General features: G+C 38.1%; 1 non-coding gene across 1 annotated transcript; it reads left to right on the top strand.

Moving 5' to 3' along the window:
- Positions 1 to 17,462: 17,462 nt before the first annotated feature.
- On the top strand, positions 17,463 to 17,593 carry LOC111723311. Its single transcript, XR_002771882.1, has one exon. It is a non-coding gene; the product is annotated as a small nucleolar RNA SNORA72 (small nucleolar RNA).
- The last annotated feature ends 1,283 nt before the right edge of the window (positions 17,594 to 18,876 follow it).

Here is an 18,876-nt window from a genome sequence, read left to right as displayed (position 1 = left end):
TTAACAATTTGAAGATACGATTCTCCAATGCACACGTGCTGATAAAACACAATTGATGCATAATTACCTACGAAATTATTTTGGGTACAAGGCAATATGAATGGGAGGTTTATAGACTTATCTAAGGGAAAAACATTCCTTTTTTTTTTGCACTTTTTTGGCCAGGGCTGGATTTGAACCCGCCACCCCTGGCATATGGGGCCGGTGCTCTACTCCTTTGAGCCACAGGTACTGCCTGGGAAAAACATTCTTTAGAATGAGTATTCCCAGAAATAATTCTGCTCACTATTTAGAGGCCTTTTCTTTGGGTTTGTTTTTTCTTTCTTACCATCAAAAGTTTCCATAATTCCAGCAGCTGGCGTTTCATTTGGTTTCTTTGTTTTCTTGCTAGAATTTTACCTTTTCATAATTTCAAGTTTACTGGTATCTGGGATTGAGGCAGAACTTTGCTGTAAATTATGAAATATGTATTGTTCTTTTTGATCATCTGTAGTTGATGCTATGATGTGCTTCCCAGATTCTCACAAATGCCCCAACCCTTTGGAGACTGAAGCACTCTTCCTTCAGCTACTGGGACTACTGGTAGTCGGCTGCTCTCTGCTGAGTTCTTCTTTGGAAATTGCCCCTGGCTGATAAGATTCGTCTCATTCAAGGTTCATGTTTGTGGGGTGGCCAATATCCAAACACTGGCCATTGCCATTCAGACATCTGTGAGGGGCTTTCCTCAAGGGATCAACTGAGACATTTGTCAGCACTTGGATAGAGTTCAACTTCTTGCTCTGTCCATCCTGCTTCATTCTTCCTCTTTCACTGGTCCTCATCTAGACAGCACTGCCCAATAAATACACTTCCTGCATGTACATTTCTATCACAGAGTCTGCTTCCCAGGAAACCTACACTGCATTGTTACCACTGTATGCTATTTAATATATTTCATTGTCCTTGGGCTTGGACATAAAAATTAACTCATGTAATAAAATTTGTCATTTGTTTCAATATTCTGATATATTTCTCTATTTGTTCATTTTTATCACATAAAATTCTGTGTCTATTACATGCTACTGCATGAAAGTAGCATGAAAAATACCAGAGGCACCCTTATAAACAAAATAGAAGTGAACCGTATGCTCCTTAGGCTTGCAAATGAGTTATAGAGATGAACATTTACTAAGTAATCACACAAAAATACAAGCAATACACGTATTTACTGTGAATAATGGTATCAAGGGAAAAAAATGAGAGCAGGCTGTTAAACAAAAGAACTGGGGAAATGAGAGAAGAAGTTTTGAGATGACCTTGTTGTTGAGACCTAAAAGAGTGAAAATGTAAAAGGCAAAAAGGAAGTGATTAAAAGTATTCCAGAATCCATGGTAACTCATGCCTGTGATCTCAGCACTTTGGGTGGCCAAAGCACAAGGATTACTTAAGACCAGGAGTTCAAGTTTGCCCTGAGTTGTGATTGTGCCACTGGACTCTGGCTTGAGCAGCAAAGTGAGATGCTGTCTCTGTCTCGGTTTTTTTTTGGGGGGGGGGTTGTTTGTTTGTTTGTTTTTGCTGGGGCGGATTTAAACCCACCACTTTGGGTATATGGGGCCAGTGCCCTACCCCTTTGAGCCACAGGCACTGCCCTGTCTCTATCTCTTAAAAGCAAATTTGAAAATAGTATTTGGAGCAAGGCAAAGGCTCCAGGTCCAGAGGTATCCTGATAGAAGGGAAAGAAAGTTCTGATGGCTAGAGTTCAGGCTACTAGTGGGAGAAATGATTCAGGGTGATACTGCAGGAATAAACATGCCATATGGTGTTTTAGTCTTCACTTAGGGTTTTGAATTTTATTATATAAGAAATAAGAAGCCATGGAAGTTTTTGAAAGCAAAGGAATGACAGGATCAAATGTGTATTTCAAAGTTTCACTCTGACTGCAATGCATGTGTAATTGCATATTCATATCAAAAGACATACTTCTGGGGATGTGCTCAGTCATTTCCTCCACTTGCTTGGTTGGGTGGTAATCATAAGTACCATTAGAAACCAAAAAAGTAATTTTGTGCCATGTGCCAATGGCACTGTTATTTAGCATGTTGTAGCTCTTAAAAAGCAGATCTCTGTTTTTCATCAGAGGCTACAAAGAAAAACTTACTTCTCAGATGGATTTCTATATTTCAACCAATGGTTATCTTTCTATTTTCTATCATAAACCTATTATCACCCATTTTATACGTCAGAATAATGAATGAGTTGTTGTTTTTGTTCTACGTTTGCTCTCATGATTGCCACTGCCCCTAGACAAACTATAACAGTCCTTGATGGTTTAGAGTGAGTCTTTTCTTTTTATACTCCATGCCTAACATAGTACCAAGTGCATGGAAGGCACATAAATATTTATGAATAATTATCACCTTCTTTTAAAAGTTTACTGCAAATAGTCATTATTACTCCCGTGCTCTCTTTTAACTTGGCAGAAGAGTATGGAAGCCTCATATACAATAGATAAAGGTAAAGGGTGTCAAAGGCCAATTCAGAATAAAAGGAATACAAGTGCTTGATAAAAATGTGAAAGTTGGCTTGACACCCATAGCACAGTGGTTAAGGCATCAGCCACGTACACCGAGATTGGAGGGTTTGAATCTGGCTGGGCCTGCTAAACAACAATGGCACCTGCAACAAAAAATCTAGTCCCAGCTACTCAAGAGGCTGAAGCTAGAGAGATCGCTTAAGCCCAAGAGTTTGAGGTTGCTGTGAGCTATGACGCCACAACACTCTACCGAGGGTGGCATGGTGAGACTGTCTCCAAAAAAAAAGTGAAAGTTGAGTCAACCCAATCAGTAATTAAAGCAATGTCACAAAATTGTGAAGACATGATCTATGGCATATTAAATGGGCAAAGATGTTTTTGAAAGTGATCAAGGTTTAGGAAAATTAACAGGTTCATAAAATTTTATGAGTAAAACTCTAGTATAATATATAGGTAGGACAGTTTAGCAATACCTAGCTGTCCTAATCTACAAAGGCAAATTAATACATTTAGCTGCCATAACAAAATACTATAATATGGATAGCTTATAAACAATAAAGGTTTATTTCTCCAAGTTCTAGAGGTTGGGAAGTCCAAGATCAAGGCATTGGCAGATTTGGTGTCTGGTGAGGACCCACTTTTTGGTTCATAGATCACCCCTTCTTGCTGTATCCTCAAGTGGCGGAAGAGATAAGGCAGGTCTTAGGTCTCTTATAAGGACACCAGTCCCACTCGGGAGGGCTCTGCCCTAATGATATAATCACCATCCAAAGGTCCCCATCCGAATATCCCCACAAGGGTGACTGGTTCGGGTTCAACATGTGAATTTTGAGAAGCCACAAACATTCAGACCATAGCAGTAGACAAACATTAAATATGTTAAATTTGTGCATTTTCTTTGACTCAGAAACTCCATTCCTGATATATTTTTAAATGTTACTGTATTCAAAATTTACCCCCAAAACACGATTCGTTTCAAAGTTATTTATACAAGATTAAAAAGGCAAGAATATATATGCCTTACAATAGATAAATGATTAATAATTGATTATTAATGCACAAGTGTTTATGAATAACTGATAGATGTGCTGAATCCATATAATTCAACTTTATGTAATCATTAGAAGATTGTATAAGAATATTAGCAGAGGAAGACATATCTTAGTGTATCTATATGTATTTCAAGAATGTATGTCAACAAATCAAATAAAATGAGATCGTAGGGTCTAAATATACATTGACAAGTCACAAACACGTAATAAGTAATAATATAAAAAGTAAAAGTTTATTTGAAAAACTCCATTGCATTTCAAGCATATATACCAGTGCATATATTTTTTACAAATGTCTGTGTGTGCACGCGTGTAAAACCCTCAGTATTTCTACCCTGGTGCTTGGCACATACTAAGCATTCTATAATTTTTTATGTGAAGTATTTTACATGCAAAATACCAAAATTGTCTAGAATGTCCTACAGTCTACTCCATATCCAATAATTATTAAAAGAATCATCACTCTAAGTACAAATTTTTTGGGAGTTAAATAAATTGGCAAATAGCAAAAACAATTTAAACTTGATTGAACTAGAAAAAAAGGCATCTGAAAGCTTGGATAATGTCCTATTACAAAATAATGATCATGAAACAATGATCTGCTCTGTCGTTAGCTCCAAACTCCTCATGTCTCCCATTTCACTCAGTAGGAAAATGTCCAGACAGTGGCCTGCAACACAAGTAGGGCATAGCTTCTTGTTTCTTCTCTCTCCTTCATTCTTCCTATTCTCATTCACGCCAGATCCAGCCGTAAGATTTCCCATTGCTGTTCCTTCCACTTGCAATGAGGTTCCACTGGATACCCCAACTGCCAACCCTCATCAGCTTCACCCATTTACCTGAAAGTCACCTTCTCAGGAAGATCTTCTCTGGCCACTGTGTTTAAAATTGTGGCTCCTACTTCTCATATTCACTACCTCACCCTTTCTTATTTTTTTCCTATAGCATAAGTTTGTCTTAATAATATTTGGGTTCATTATTTGCCCTCTTCACCTAGGATGTAAGTTCTTTGAGCTTTTGTTTGCTGCTGTAGCAACAATATCGGAACAAGAGCTTAGTACATGGTAATGCTCAACAAATATTTTTGAATAAATATCTGAAACAGGTGGTAGACTATCTTCCTTTATCTTTTCATACTTCTGTATTGGCATTTGATATATGCATTAAATGTTGTACATTTACGTGTGTCTCTCATCCACCAGAGAGAACTGTTCAAGGACAAGGACTATGTATTATTAGTCTTTGAATCACTCAGCTTATTAGTCTTTGAATCACTCAGTGTCTAGAATTAAGTAGATGTGCTCTAAATACATGTAGATTAAACAGTAAAGGTATTAAAAATCAACATATTTATGTACTTTCCCAAGAGTACCTATCCCAGTGATATTTTTCTTGTTAAAAAAATCGAAATTTATCATCTATATCAATCTGAGAAACTCTGAGCGAAAGCTTCCACTGAAACATATTTCCTGTCCTGACTTGGTTCTTAACAACTCACTTGACAATACTTGAGAAATATTTATGCAAAGTGCCTATTATATTTTCAAAAATTCAAAAATATTTCCCATTTTCTTATTTCTTGTCTTCAACATATTCAAAGAGTGTCCTTAGTTTTGTTTTTCCAAAGTCTCTCTTGACATTTTTTTATTAAAAATATTATCAATTTATGTTGTTAATATTTGCATCTAATATGCAGAAATTATGAGAAACATTATTTTGTAGTTCGTATCTTAAGCAGAATAACCATGCCTAAAGTATTTTAACATGTGTTAGGAGGAACTTGTACACTACATGTTTATGCCATTGTATAAGTTGTGTGTGTCATATATATGCACATGTACTACATATATATGTGCGTATGTATTTTAAATAATTCAGCGTGCTTTTTCTAATTATTGCTCAAGTGCAGTCATCACCAAACTCACAAACTCAACTATCTTGTTTAAGGCTTCAAATAAAGAGCTTATAATTTTTTTGTTTTCTTATTCATTTTGGGGGGAGAGAGAATGTTGGAAGATACTGATTGCTAAGACTCTTCCAAGCAGCACACATACATTTCACAATGTGAACTTTGATAAATGTCCAAATGGATTTTAAAACTAAGTAAATTGAATTGCTTTTTGAGTCCCATAATTTATTCCAGCCATCTGTGTTACACACACACCCATTTGTTTCTTAAGGCCTTTATGATTTTTTTAATTTTTTTTTTTACCCACCCTCCTCCCCACCCAGCACCACCTTTAGGATGTAACATCATTACCATATTTCAGGATTGACTTCGGCCTCCTAAAGAATGTGATACTTCTTTGAGTTGAGAAGCATTTTTCGACATAACTATTTGCAATTTAGAGATTAAAAAATGTAGAACCAAAAACATTCTTTTGGCATGATGCTTTCTATTTAAAGGCCACCAAATGTTTCTTTCTGCGAGATTGTATTGAGCCGTTAGGTTCTTGGCATCCACTATTGTTCCAGGGAAAGATTTTTCCTGGCCCACACTTGTTGTTCCTGGATAATGAATGACTAGGGTATGTGGACACAGCCAACTTCCCATCTGTACTAGCCTTAACTACCATTGATTGCAGCCTTGCATCCTCTGTTGAACTGTGCATACTTAATCATTAATTTTACTTAGAGCTAATAAAAATAGCTGACTTTTCACCTACTGTATGCCTGCAACATTACATATAATCTCTGATTTAATTATCACAATAATCTGTATTTAAAGATAGAGAAACTTACACTTCTGTGTTTTATTGGAGTTTCTGATGCCTAATTTCCTTTCTGTGTTGCTTTAGTAGGAGTTATTAAAACAGTAGAAAATTGGAGATTTTGTTTCTTTAAATGCAGTGTAATTTATAAAATGCATTTTTAATTTTATTCATGGAGAGCGATACTAAATTTTCAAGTTCGCATTTTGTTAAGCAGTGCATTCGAGTCTTCATATGACATTAATTATCATATAGTTAAGAAAATTGAGATTCGGTAATGTTAATGTTGTATCTCTGCAAGACTAGGTCCAGGTCCTGAATTCTTAAGCAAAATGCCTACAGTCAATACAACTTTTATTTTACTCTTCTGCCTTGAAATAGAAAAATATTCTTCTCTACAGAATGTAATTTGCTATTCTAGTCTGGTCTAGCCTACCATAATCTATGACCTATCATAATCTTGGTGTTTAAAGAATAATAATATCTATATCATGTTTTTTATGTTACAAAAATATATAGGTGTATTTATGTCATTTATGACTGTATCCATATTACATATCACCATATCAGTGATATCCTAAGTAAATATATATATGATACATAATAAATCCTTAGCTAGGTAATGAGTTCTATCACAGATTTTGACACAAATCAAATTAATAAATACTAAGTCATCTTTTGGACTAAGCTGAATAGCTAACATAAATTTCTAATAAACTCATATGATGCATTGATACAAGAAGCAATTTATACTTAAGAGTGTCCTGAGAATAAGACAAATTTGACTAAAGTGATAAAAATAGAGAATGATTAAAGAGTTTGTGATAATTTAGCCTTGAGAAGATAAAGCGAGCTAAGTTTGAATAAATTATTGTATTTAAATAGGGTCTTTATAAGCATACCAAGCTGTTGTTTTCTAATTGACATCAGGTCAGGAAATGGTTTAATAAATGATGAGACAGTTTAATTGAATATATGAAAAAAATTCTCTATGTCAAAGATAAAATATTAGCATGGACTTGTACAGAAGATGTGAAGTCTTTATACTTGGAAATCTGTACAAAGAACATAAACAACCATTTATTCCAGTTCCAAAAAGGCAAATGGCTGAACAACATGATCTGCACTAGTTATGTCTAATTTTTTGTTTTTAATGACATTATAATTCTTTCTTTCCTTTTCTTTCACTTTTCCTGGCCATTTGTAATACCAATACCTTAAAGCAGTAACAATTTCTGGCTTATTTTTTAACACATCCAATTATAACATTATTAGCTACAATTTCTCTTTTACATTCAATTGTCAAGAAGTTAAAATAGCAACATATCTGCCAGTCTTTCAGTAATACTGTACATTCCAACTTATAATTCATAATACTGTCTTCCATAACATACATATAGCAATTAGATGGATTTAATCATAGCTCTCTTCTGTTAAATACCTATCAATAGATACCCATTAAAATTAAAGACCACCCCCCATCCCTTTGAATAATCGAAGATGACTAAATGATCTAACCTCCCCACCTCTCTGATCTCACATCTTCCCCATTCTTCTCCAGCTAACAGATCAGGTACTAGGATGTTACTTTTTAATCCAACGTACCAATTTCTTAGCTCTTTCTATTCTTTGGCCTTGGATTAATACCAAAATGATGTAGGACAGGCAACCATTCAATGATGTGGGATCAGGATATTCCATTGATAGGACACAGCACTGCCAACTTGGACTTCTCTCCTTCCATCACTTCCCCAGAGGATGAACAGGTACCTATACATATACACATCAATGCTCCTCTCTCTGTCCTAACAATTTTCTCATTGTATACACACTGACTTATATCTGTGTTTGTATCCATGTTGATAGTGAGCTTATCTTTGTATACCATGAGTATTGTGCATTCTCTGTACTGTCTACATCTAGAATAGTGTCTGGATGCTGGGACAGTGCAGACCTTTAATAAATACATCTTTCATTTCTATTTCAGTTTAAAACTAGCTGTGATATGATTTCTGCAATGTCAAAATTTGATGAAAAAACATTGTTGGTAGTTGTAACTATTGCCAAAGTCAGTGCAATCGTGAGTGAATATTACGCGTGCCATCCATATGGTTCGTCATCATGGAAAGTGAAGTGGGCTAAAGGTGAAGTGGGAAGTATTATTTGCAAAAATAATTGCCATTTATTATTTCTAAAATCAAATCAAGGCTACTGTCTTTGGGTAAAAATGTGGTATTAAAATAAACTTAACAGGGAACTGCTTTTCTCTATGTAAGAAACCATTTTCTGTTTTAAAAATGTGACTCTCACTCTGATGTGAGAAGAATTTATTCTATTCCTTATCTTGAAAATTTCGTTGCCATTTGCATGTTGCCTGGAATACAAATTGTACCGAGTAATCAATCAGTGTTTAATTGCTGCTCAAGTAAACCCTTGTAATCAGACTTGCTGTAAAAATGTTAAGGTGTGCAGAAAGCAGAAGGTGGCATTTCCCCCTCCTTCTTATTATGCCTGTGTAACTTCCATTAATACTAATAGGAGGCACAGCTGGTCGTCAACAGGAGATTACAGGTTGCTGTTTAAATCATATTTTATTTTTATACCTTGGCAAGATTTATGTATTGAAATCAGGTGGCCAGATTTTTGCTGTTGTTAAGAAATCTTTTACTCTGAAAGAATAAGATTGGGGGTGGGTGGGAATTGAGTCTCACATTTTTTATTTTAGGAATATAAAGACTGGAAATCTAAGCAGCAGCTTGCCCTTCTACAGCAAGTCTGTCTTATTCTTTAGCACCAGCTGGAGTCCCGTTTCTAATTTGCTGTGAAGAATTAAGTGATTTGAGACCCATACCCTGGAGTATTTGACCTCCAGTGTCAACCAGCTAGCTTGTAATTCCCTTGGCTGGAAAGTTTCTCCAGAATTGATTTGAACTAACATCAGTTAAAATACTCGGCAATAGAGTAGTAAATATCATTGCAAATCTGAGTATGACTTTATAGCCATGAAAATAAACACACTGTAGAACATTAAAGGAAATAGTTTAGGAGCCTGCAGAGTCTTGATGATCAGATAAGTTGTGATAATAGAACCTTTTACCTCAAGGTGGTCAGGTGAGTCTGGAACGCTTGGATGGCATCCCTGGCTGAAGATGGTTGTTTACAGCATACCCGAACTGTGTCAAGGCTCTCAAGCTCATCTCTTTGTGGTCAGGCCCGTTTGTCAGGAAACAGCTCTTTCTGTTGTTCTCAATTGCCAGAGGGTTGACAGTCCTGAGAATAGAAGGTCTCAGAAGGACAAAGTTAGTGCAGTGTCCTCTTCACTCCAGAGCAAGCCAGTGTCCTTTCACCTCCATGTTCATCTCCTCACGCTGCTGCCCTCGTCTGAATCGCTCCGTGGTTGTTTTCCCCCCTCTATATCTAATCTAGCCCTTCACGTTATTAAATGCTTACCTTCTCCCTCTCCATGAAACTTCTCTTAATAATTCCTGCCATCAGTAGGAATTTCTTATTTAGTACCGATTACTTGAAGTTGGAAGTCATACCATTGCGACTAAGTGGTCATGTCAACAGTTATGGAAGGAATATTAGTAGAAGGACACCACTGCAGCCAGAAGAATAAGGATTACGATCACTAGAACTCATAAGCTCCTCTACTCTTTTTCTCTCTTTATTTCCCCCCTCTCCAGTTTTCACTTCAGTTAATTAACCATATCCTACGGAATTCATATATCTTGTACCTCATCCCCAAATCTCACCTTCTTGCTCACCCTAGAAACACTCCCTACAGACAACCTATGGCATTCGTACCCATCATTTGCCACTGCCTACCCTAACTTGCTGGACTATCACCCCTAGCCAGGAAGGATATCATCAACTTACAGCCAGGGAAATCTCAATCCACTGGATACGATGAAGCAGAAGGAAGAGAAAGAAAATAGAAAGTGCTGGGGGTGAGGTGAGATCGGAAGTTGGAGGTGCATTCTCAGAATACCTGGTTAGAAAGTCAGATGGCAATTATCATTCCTAACCCATTTTCCCACATGTGTTATTTTCATTTGGTTCTTAGGGTTTTTGTACAGTTAATACTATTTTTCAGTATAACATCAGTTCATTTAGCCTTATGCTTTTGGACAATCCCCAACATTGAACTTGTATGTTTTTTTCCCCCGCAAGTAAACCTACATAGTGGTACTGAATATTAAAAATAATTACCATTTATTGAGAGATCATGTTATGCCCCAGACTGCTTTAAGTGCATTAGGTACGTCATCTCATTCGATACTCAAATCAATTTCAGGAAATACTATTACACTTACTTTATAGTACAAAAAATTGGATCTTCAAGAGTTTAAGTTCCTTGACCTAAGACACTGCCTTTTTAGGCTCCAGAAGAGCCTACAATGTATCAAGTTTGAAATAGAAAATACTGGGCTTGTCCATTCAATTCAACACATATAGCAGAATAAAGGAGATTTATGTTATATGCTATTTTGTATCAGCTTTTGGTTTAGTCATTGTCACTAGGTCATATCTTGAGTGTAATATTCTAGTAATTGGTATATACACTTATTTTTGGTCATTGACATATGTGATACATTATTGGGCACTGAATAAATGTTCAAGAAATACTTATAGCTTTGAGTTGACAGTCTAATAAAATTAGAAGATCAAGTCATGAGAATTTAGAGGTCTATATCCTTGCAAATCTTAGTTTTAGTGTGAAAGAAAATTTTTCCATACCTCATATTACGATACCAAAGATTGGATACAATGCATGTCTGGTTTTCTACTGGTAGAGTTTTGAGGGTTATATGATCACATTTTATCTTTTTCTGAATATGTGGTAAGAAAGATATAAAGCACAAAAGGGAAGAGGTAAAATAATCCTACATTATTGTTTTAATTTATGTCTATTTACACAATTTTTTCACATAAGTGGAATTTTTAGTAACTTTGTTTTATAATCTGATTTTTTTTTTTTACTTAATATGAAGTCTGATTTTTAGTAGATTCTTATGATGCTAAATTTTGGAAGCCCCATAATATCTTAGTGTGTATAGGCTAGGTCTCACTGTAATAACAACTTACTCCAGAAGTTTCAGAGGCTTAGTACCATGAAGGTGTAAATCATGCTCGTGTTACATATCTCAGGTGGGTTGATAAGAACTCTCTGTTCTATACAGCAATTCAGGGACCTCGGTGGACAGAGAATCCGTTTTCTTTTCATTGTACCTTCTGGAACACACGATCTCTTCAGTTATTGTAGCAATTTAAAAAGATGCAGAAGTTACTCAACTCAAAATTAGACACTTAAACCAGAAATGACCTATGTTGCTTTTACTCACAGTCCAATGGCTGGACCAGGTTACATCACTCGGCCTGATTGAAAGCGGGCTACAAACTGTGAAGGGATGTATGGACTATGTTACGTAAGTAAGCCTCCTAAACATCTTCCTGTCATATAATTCACTCAACTTTATATTTAAAAAGGTTTTTCTCAAAGTTTGGGGTAAAAATAAAGGCAACCTTCCTTTTTCAAGTGTTGATAAGTATGAGCTAGTTACTAGCCTTTGATTTCAAGCGTAGGTTCACCAGAAATACAACTTAATCTATTCTATACTAGAAGTTCATTTTTATTTTGAATCCTTAACCAAATGGTAAGAACAAAATCTCGACTTATCTGGTATTTCTTCTCTTTATCACTTGGAGTTGCTTCTAATCTAGAGGATTGAAAGAGTGCCCCCCAGTCAGGAGGGTGTGGCCCCTGGGCCTTACCCTTTCACATTCCTTTGTGGTGACTGATCCGGGGAGCAGTGTCCTTTCTTCTCACTGTTTCATGCACCGGAGCACAATAGGCTTCTATTTCCTACAGACAAGACTCCCAAAGCGTGTGTTTTTCTTCAGTCACTCCTGTGCCCCTGTGGGCCACACAAGACCCGTATTCTGCTCCTCCAGGAACACTCCAAATGTGTCAGAGACAGGGTGCTGGTGAAGGGGTGTGAAATAGCAGAGCTCGGGTCCTTTGCTCAGATTCCCTGTAGTAACTAGTTTTTCATCCTTCATGGGTGGGATGGGGAGTGGAGATCACATATTCTGATCACATATTCTCCCAGTCTGATCACAACTGATCACATATTCTCCCAAGTCTTAGGATGTGGTATAACCTCAGGTTTTGAAGCCAAGAAGCTAAAATTCAACTTTATGGCTGGGCATGGTGATTCACACCTATAATCCCGGCACTCTGGGAGGCCAAGGTTGGTAGATTCTTGAGCTCAGGAGTTCAAGACCAGCCTGAGCAAGAGTGATATGCTGTCTCTATTAAAAATTGAAAAATTAACTGAGTGTCATAGAAGGTACTTGTGGTCCCAGCTACCTAGGAGGCTGAGGCAGGAGGATTGCTGTGAGCTAGGCTGACACCAAGTCCTTCTGCCCTGGACATAAATAATTAATAAAAACATAACATTCAAATTTATTTTTTATTTGTGTTCTGTTTAAACAACACTGAGCTGAAGCTATAAACCCACTGGGGAGAGGAAAGGCAGAAAATGAGTGAAAGGGTCGAAAAATACCCACTATTTCTTCAAAATACTATTCTGTGACAGATCAGATTTTCACACCAGACTAATAGCTCCTTTCTGGGAGAAATCGCCAAACCCATAATGCTTGCTGGCCAAGGACTCACAGCTGGTTTCTTGTGTGTAAGCTGGTCCTATTCTTCACGTGTAGCTCTATCGTCTAAGAAAACCTGAATGCCCACTGATTATTTCGGATCCTAGAACCAAAATTCTATGTGCATTCCATAAGGTGCGTCCCAATCAGGTTCCCAACTGCAGGCCTTCACTTAGAGATTTAGGTGTCCCCAGAAATAAGATTTTAAAATATATTTTCAGCAGTGGGAAAGGTGATCGTTATTTATTCATTAGTTGGTTGACTGATGCTTTACGGTGGTTCTCAACCTTCTTAATGCCGCAACCCTTTATTACAGTTCTGTGGGTTGCGACTTCAGAAGAAGCATTTTGTCTCTCTGTCATTGAGGGAAGATGAGTCCCTAGGTGAGAATGTGATTCCCTCCCTCTCTGCATCTGGTTTCTGAGAAGCGAGCCCTACCATTGTGTTTCTGAGGAGTCATTTTGCAGTCATCCTGCTCAGCAAACAAGACCATGTAAACACAGAGGCTGCCAAAAACACGTATACACATTGTGAGAAGGGAAAGATGGTATGAAAAGTGTGCTACTCAAGTCATGTCTGCCTCCTGCCATTCCAAGACATACCATACACAAGATAGCAAATGTTACTGGTATGTACTGAATATTACAATTTTAATACCTTTTTATCCTTGTTTTTAAATGTGCTTACATTTTTTGGCATCCTCTGGAGATTAACTTTTCATTTTTGTTGGAGGATTTTCCAAAACCGTAAGAACTTGAGACGTGAATCCGAGTTATGAGAGAGAATGGGGCAAAGATGGTGGAGGACTTATGTGCTGGGAGGTGGTGGGGAAATGAACGAGTTGCTCCTTAGTCTGGAGTAAGAATTGGGAAGTGTAGAGAGGAGAAAAGGAGAGCCGACGCCACAGAGTAGAGGCTCTCTACACATGCGGAGTTTTAGAAGACTCTATGAGGCCTTGGAAAGGTTGAGAACAAAGGCCCACTATTATGAGGAGCTTGGCACGTTCTCTCACAGCTAAGCCAGGCATGGAGGCAGCGGGTCGGGTCCTCCATTGGGGCCACAGCCATCCAAGGCACGATGTAGTCTGGGCAGGAATTCTGACAAAAAATGATGGAGTGAGTAGCAGAAGAGTGAATCTAACAGTATAATCTTTTGATGAGTCCTTTATTTTGTATTAATAATAGGCTTTCAATTTCAGAGTAGTTTTAGATGCACAGAAAGGTTTTAAAGGTCATGCAGAGAGGTTCTATTTCCATTATTGTACCATATTGCATTATTATGGTACAGATATTAAATTAATTAACCAGGATGGGGCCATGGTCATTAACAAAAGTCCATACTTTATTTGGGTTTCCTTACTTTTTGCCTAATATTTTTGATTGTCACAGGATCACACCCGTATGCCACATTACAATTAGGAGCAGGTCTCTTTAGATTCCTGCTGGCCGTGACAGTTTTTCAGATTGCCCTTGTTTTCACAATCTTTCAGGAGAACTGTTCAGGTATTTTTTGATGAGTACTGGTTAAATATTTTGTAGGGCCTCCCTTAATTAGAGTTTATATGATTTTTTTTTTTCAGTGTTTGGCCGGGGCTGGGTTTGAACCCACCACCTCTGGCAGGGGCCGGTGCCCTACTCCTTTGAGCCACAGGCGCCGCCTATCCGATGTTTTTCTCAGGATTATACTAGTTAAAGATTTTTGGTATTAAGACCTCAGAGTAAAGGGCCATGCCCATTGCATCATATCACTAGTCTATTCCATTCTACGTCCAACATGACATCACTGTTAATATTGAACTTGATCACTTGGCTGAGAAGTTGTCAGGTCTGTCCACTGTAAAGTTATTCTCTTTCCAGGCTGTGTATTTTAGAATGAAGTCCACTATGGGAAGGACCATATTTAGAAAAGAGAAAGATCAGGGGTGATAGGGAAGAGTGAGGAGGGTATAGAAGTTTATAAAAGTTGAATTTGGTCTAGGTTGGGGAAAAGGTAGGGTTTTGTTTGATAGACAGAAGGGATGGAGTAATTGAAACATTGGGAGCTCTTTCAGTCACCTCCTGTGTCCCTTTGATATATCTCCTCATTTGTGTGTGTGTGTGTGTGCATGTGTGTGTACATGTATGTATGTGTGCATGTCTGTATGTGTCCGCGTGTGTGTGCGTGTGTACATGTGTATGTGTCCGCATGTGTGTGCGTGTGTACATGTGTGTATGTGTCCGCGTGTGTGTGCGTGTGTACATGTGTGTATGTGTCCGCGTGTGTGTGCGTGTGTACATGTGTGTATGTGCATGTGTGCATGTCTGTATGTGCGTGTGTGCATGTCTGTATGTGTCTGCGTGTGTATGTGCGTGTGTGCATGTCTGTATGTGTCCGTGTGTGTGTGCATGTGTATGTGCATGTGTGCATGTCTGTATGTGTGTGTGTGCATGTCTGTATGTGTGCGTGTGTGCATGTCTGTATGTGCGTGTGTGCATGTCTGTATGTGTCCGTGTGTGTATGTGCGTGTGCATGTCTGTATGTGTCCATGTGTGTGTGCATGTGCATGTCTGTATGTGTCCGTGTGTGTGCATGTCTGTATGTGTCCATGTGTGTGTGCATGTGCATGTCTGTATGTGTCCGTGTGTGTGCATGTCTGTATGTGTCCGTGTGTGTATATGTGTGTGCATGTCTGTATGTGTCTGCGTGTGTATGTGCGTGTGTGCATGTCTGTATGTGTCCGTGTGTGTGTGTGTGCATGTCTGTATGTGCATGTGCATGTCTGTATGTGTCCATGTGTGTGTGTGTGTGCATGTCTGTATTTGTCCGTGTGTGTATATGCGTGTGCATGTCTGTATCTGTCTGCGTGTGTATGTGCGTGTGCATGTCTGTATCTGTCTGCGTGTGTATGTGCGTGTGCATGTCTGTATGTGTCCGTGTGTGTGTGCATGTCTGTATGTGCATGTGTGCATGTCTGTATGTGTGTGTGTGCATGTCTGTATATGTCCGTGTGTGTATATGCGTGTGCATGTCTGTATGTGTCCGCGTGTGTATGTGTGTGTGTGCATGTCTGTATGTGTCCGTGTGTTTGTGTGTGTGTGCATGTCTGTATGTGTCCGTGTGTGTGTGTGTGTGTCTATCTTAGCACTTCCTTACTTTCTGGCACTACGATACACTCTCTGTAGTACATTCCCTGCCTCACTTCTGGAATGCACACATTTTCCAAGGATCCCTGGTTCCTTTTACTCCATTAGAAACCAAACTCTGGATGCTAGATGTGCTTATTGCTACTAGGCTATCATTCTTCTAGGCCTTCCCACTGCCAGAGCAGAAAGATCTCTGTGCATAGATCAACCCTTGTGTGTGTGTGTGTTCCCATGTGTACTCCATCTGTACTGTATAGACGACATCAAATAATGTACATAGTATGTTGAACCTGAGTTCACGTGGCTGTCTCCAATGCTAACCTATTACTATGTGCATCATTCCAGCCTGTTCCTCTTGCTTATTAGTAAATTATCACACAAATAGTGAGGAACTTGTTTCCATTGTCCACCATCCATCTACGTAATTGTTCAGTTCCAGTATACGCATGTGGCAGTGTTAGAACTGTTAACCCAAAACCCGATGAGAAGCAACTTCGTCAATACACTAAAAAGCTTAGGTACACGCCTTTTCTCTTTAGTTTTGAAGGCTTCCCTAATTTCTGAAGTGCGTTTGGTCAGTGCCTTCCCCTGCTCCCTTCCCTGGTGCTATTTCATCCTTTTGTAACACAGTTAAATGATTTTGTCACAGGAATTCACATCCTGGATTCCTTGATCCCCTAACCGATTTGTTGTATTTTGCACCCATTAAGGTTTCCTCTTTGAGCTGTAAAGTTCCATTGCTTTTGACAAATGAATTTTATGGCATGTATCCACCAGTACGGTATCCTACAGAATAGTTTCACTGCCCGAAAATATTCCTGTATTTCATCTATTCAAATCTGCCCTCTCCTGGAATCTTTGGCAACCACTGCTCTGTTTACTGACTCTGGAGTTGTGTCTTTTTGAGAGTTTTGCCTTTTAATATAAATGGAATTAAACAGACCAACTTCTTTCCCTCATTAATAGGCTTGTAAGATTTATGCACGTTTTTGCCGGACTTGATAGCTCTTTCCTTCTCACCATTAAAAGCTATGTCGTTGTGTGGACGTATACGGTTTGTCTGACTTTTTACCTGCTCTAAGACTTCTCTGCTGCTCTCAGATTTTGTTGATTATATACTTTGTATAAAGCTTCTGAAATACTCATGTCTGGCATTGATTTTCAGCTTTATCATTTGACAACATTTTATAGAAATATGATTCACATAAAATGTACTCTTTTCAAATGTGTATTTCAGTGTTTTTTGGTCCATTCACAATACGTATCAAGCCGTATTCATTCCTCTTTGTGTCTGGACTATTCTTTCATTTGGATACACCACGTTTTGTTTATCTTCTTGTCAGTTGATGGACATTTGGATTTTTCCACTTTTGGGCTCTGAAGAGTAACTTTTCTGCTGTGAATATTCTGGCTCTTCGGAGTTGATAATAATCAAGCAGGCTAAACATAAGCTACATAAAAACCACGCCTGGGCCTGGAGGCCTAGTTCTTAGCCTGGGTTTGATTTAATACATGCTGCTGATAAACCAGGTCCAATTTGTTATATGATCCTTTCGTATGATTGTATAATGGCTGTGATTCCAGGCTTTGATCCACCTTAAGAAAAATGACGGTACACTGAATGTAATAACTTTTGCAGATAATCAGTGCTGATTGACAGAGTTTTATCTAATGGCAGAACCAGAATAGGGACATTTGGTGATTACATGTTGTCATTAAAAGAATTGTAAAATTGCTGTATTTTTATTTTCTAAAAAGAAAAATAATTTTTCTGGGCTGGGCAGTGACTCAGGACTGTCATCCTGGTACTCTGGATGGGAGGAGGGTCTGCAACCAGAGCAAGAGTGAGACCTCATCTCACTAAAAATAGAAGATTAACTGAGCATTGTGGGGGGGCCTTAGTCCAAGATATTCAGGAGGCTTTGGCAAAAGGAACTCTTGAGCCCAAGAGTTTGAGGTTGCTGTGAGCTATGTACTCTAGTCAGGGTGCATGGTGACAGAGTCTGACTGTGTCCTAAAAAAAAAAAAAAAAGAATAATTTTGCTATAAACATTTATGTAGAAATATGTTTTTATTTCTCTTGAGTATATATAAGTGTGTATATATGTGTACATCCATATATGTATGTATACACACACGCACACACATCCACCAGTGGACTTCCTGGGTCATATGGTAACTCTGAGCTTAATTCTTTAAGGAACTGCCAAACTATTTTCCAAAACAGCTATACCATTTTACATTCCCCCAATGATGTATGGAAGTTTCAATTTCTCCACATCCCCATCAACACTTACTTGTGTCCATCATTTTTATCACAGTCAGCTGATGGGTATGAAGTGGTTGGTTTGCCTTCCTTTAAATGACTAATGATCTTGAACTTCTTTGGTTCTCTTCGATGTGCTGATTTTTGTATGAGTATAGTTTTCAAATCAGATAGGTAAATACCCAGAACCACTATTAGAGTATTACGTGTTAAAATCATTATTTGTTCATTCATTTATTTACTTATTCATTTATTTATTTGAGATAAGATCTTGCTCTGTCACCCAGCTGGAGTGCAGTGGTGCAATGGCACAAGAGCAGTTCACTGTAGATTTGAACTCTGGACCTCAAGTGATCCTCTTGCCTCAGCCTCCCAAGTAGCTAGGACTACACGTGGGCACCACAGCCCCTGGCCGTTCATTTATTTATTTATTTGTAGATAAAGGGTTTTGCTATGGTCTCAAGTGATCTTCCTGCTTCAGCCTCTCAAAGTGTTGGCATTACAGGTGTGAGCCACCCCTCTCAGCCTATTTTTGTTTTCATTC

This window comes from Otolemur garnettii, unplaced genomic scaffold (assembly GCF_000181295.1).
Source record: "Otolemur garnettii isolate 467f Iridium unplaced genomic scaffold, OtoGar3 scaffold00010, whole genome shotgun sequence".
In the NCBI taxonomy this organism is placed as follows: domain Eukaryota; kingdom Metazoa; phylum Chordata; class Mammalia; order Primates; family Galagidae; genus Otolemur; species Otolemur garnettii.
The sequence above is the reverse complement of the archived record's forward strand: the minus strand, read 5'-3'. Positions and strand labels throughout refer to the sequence as shown.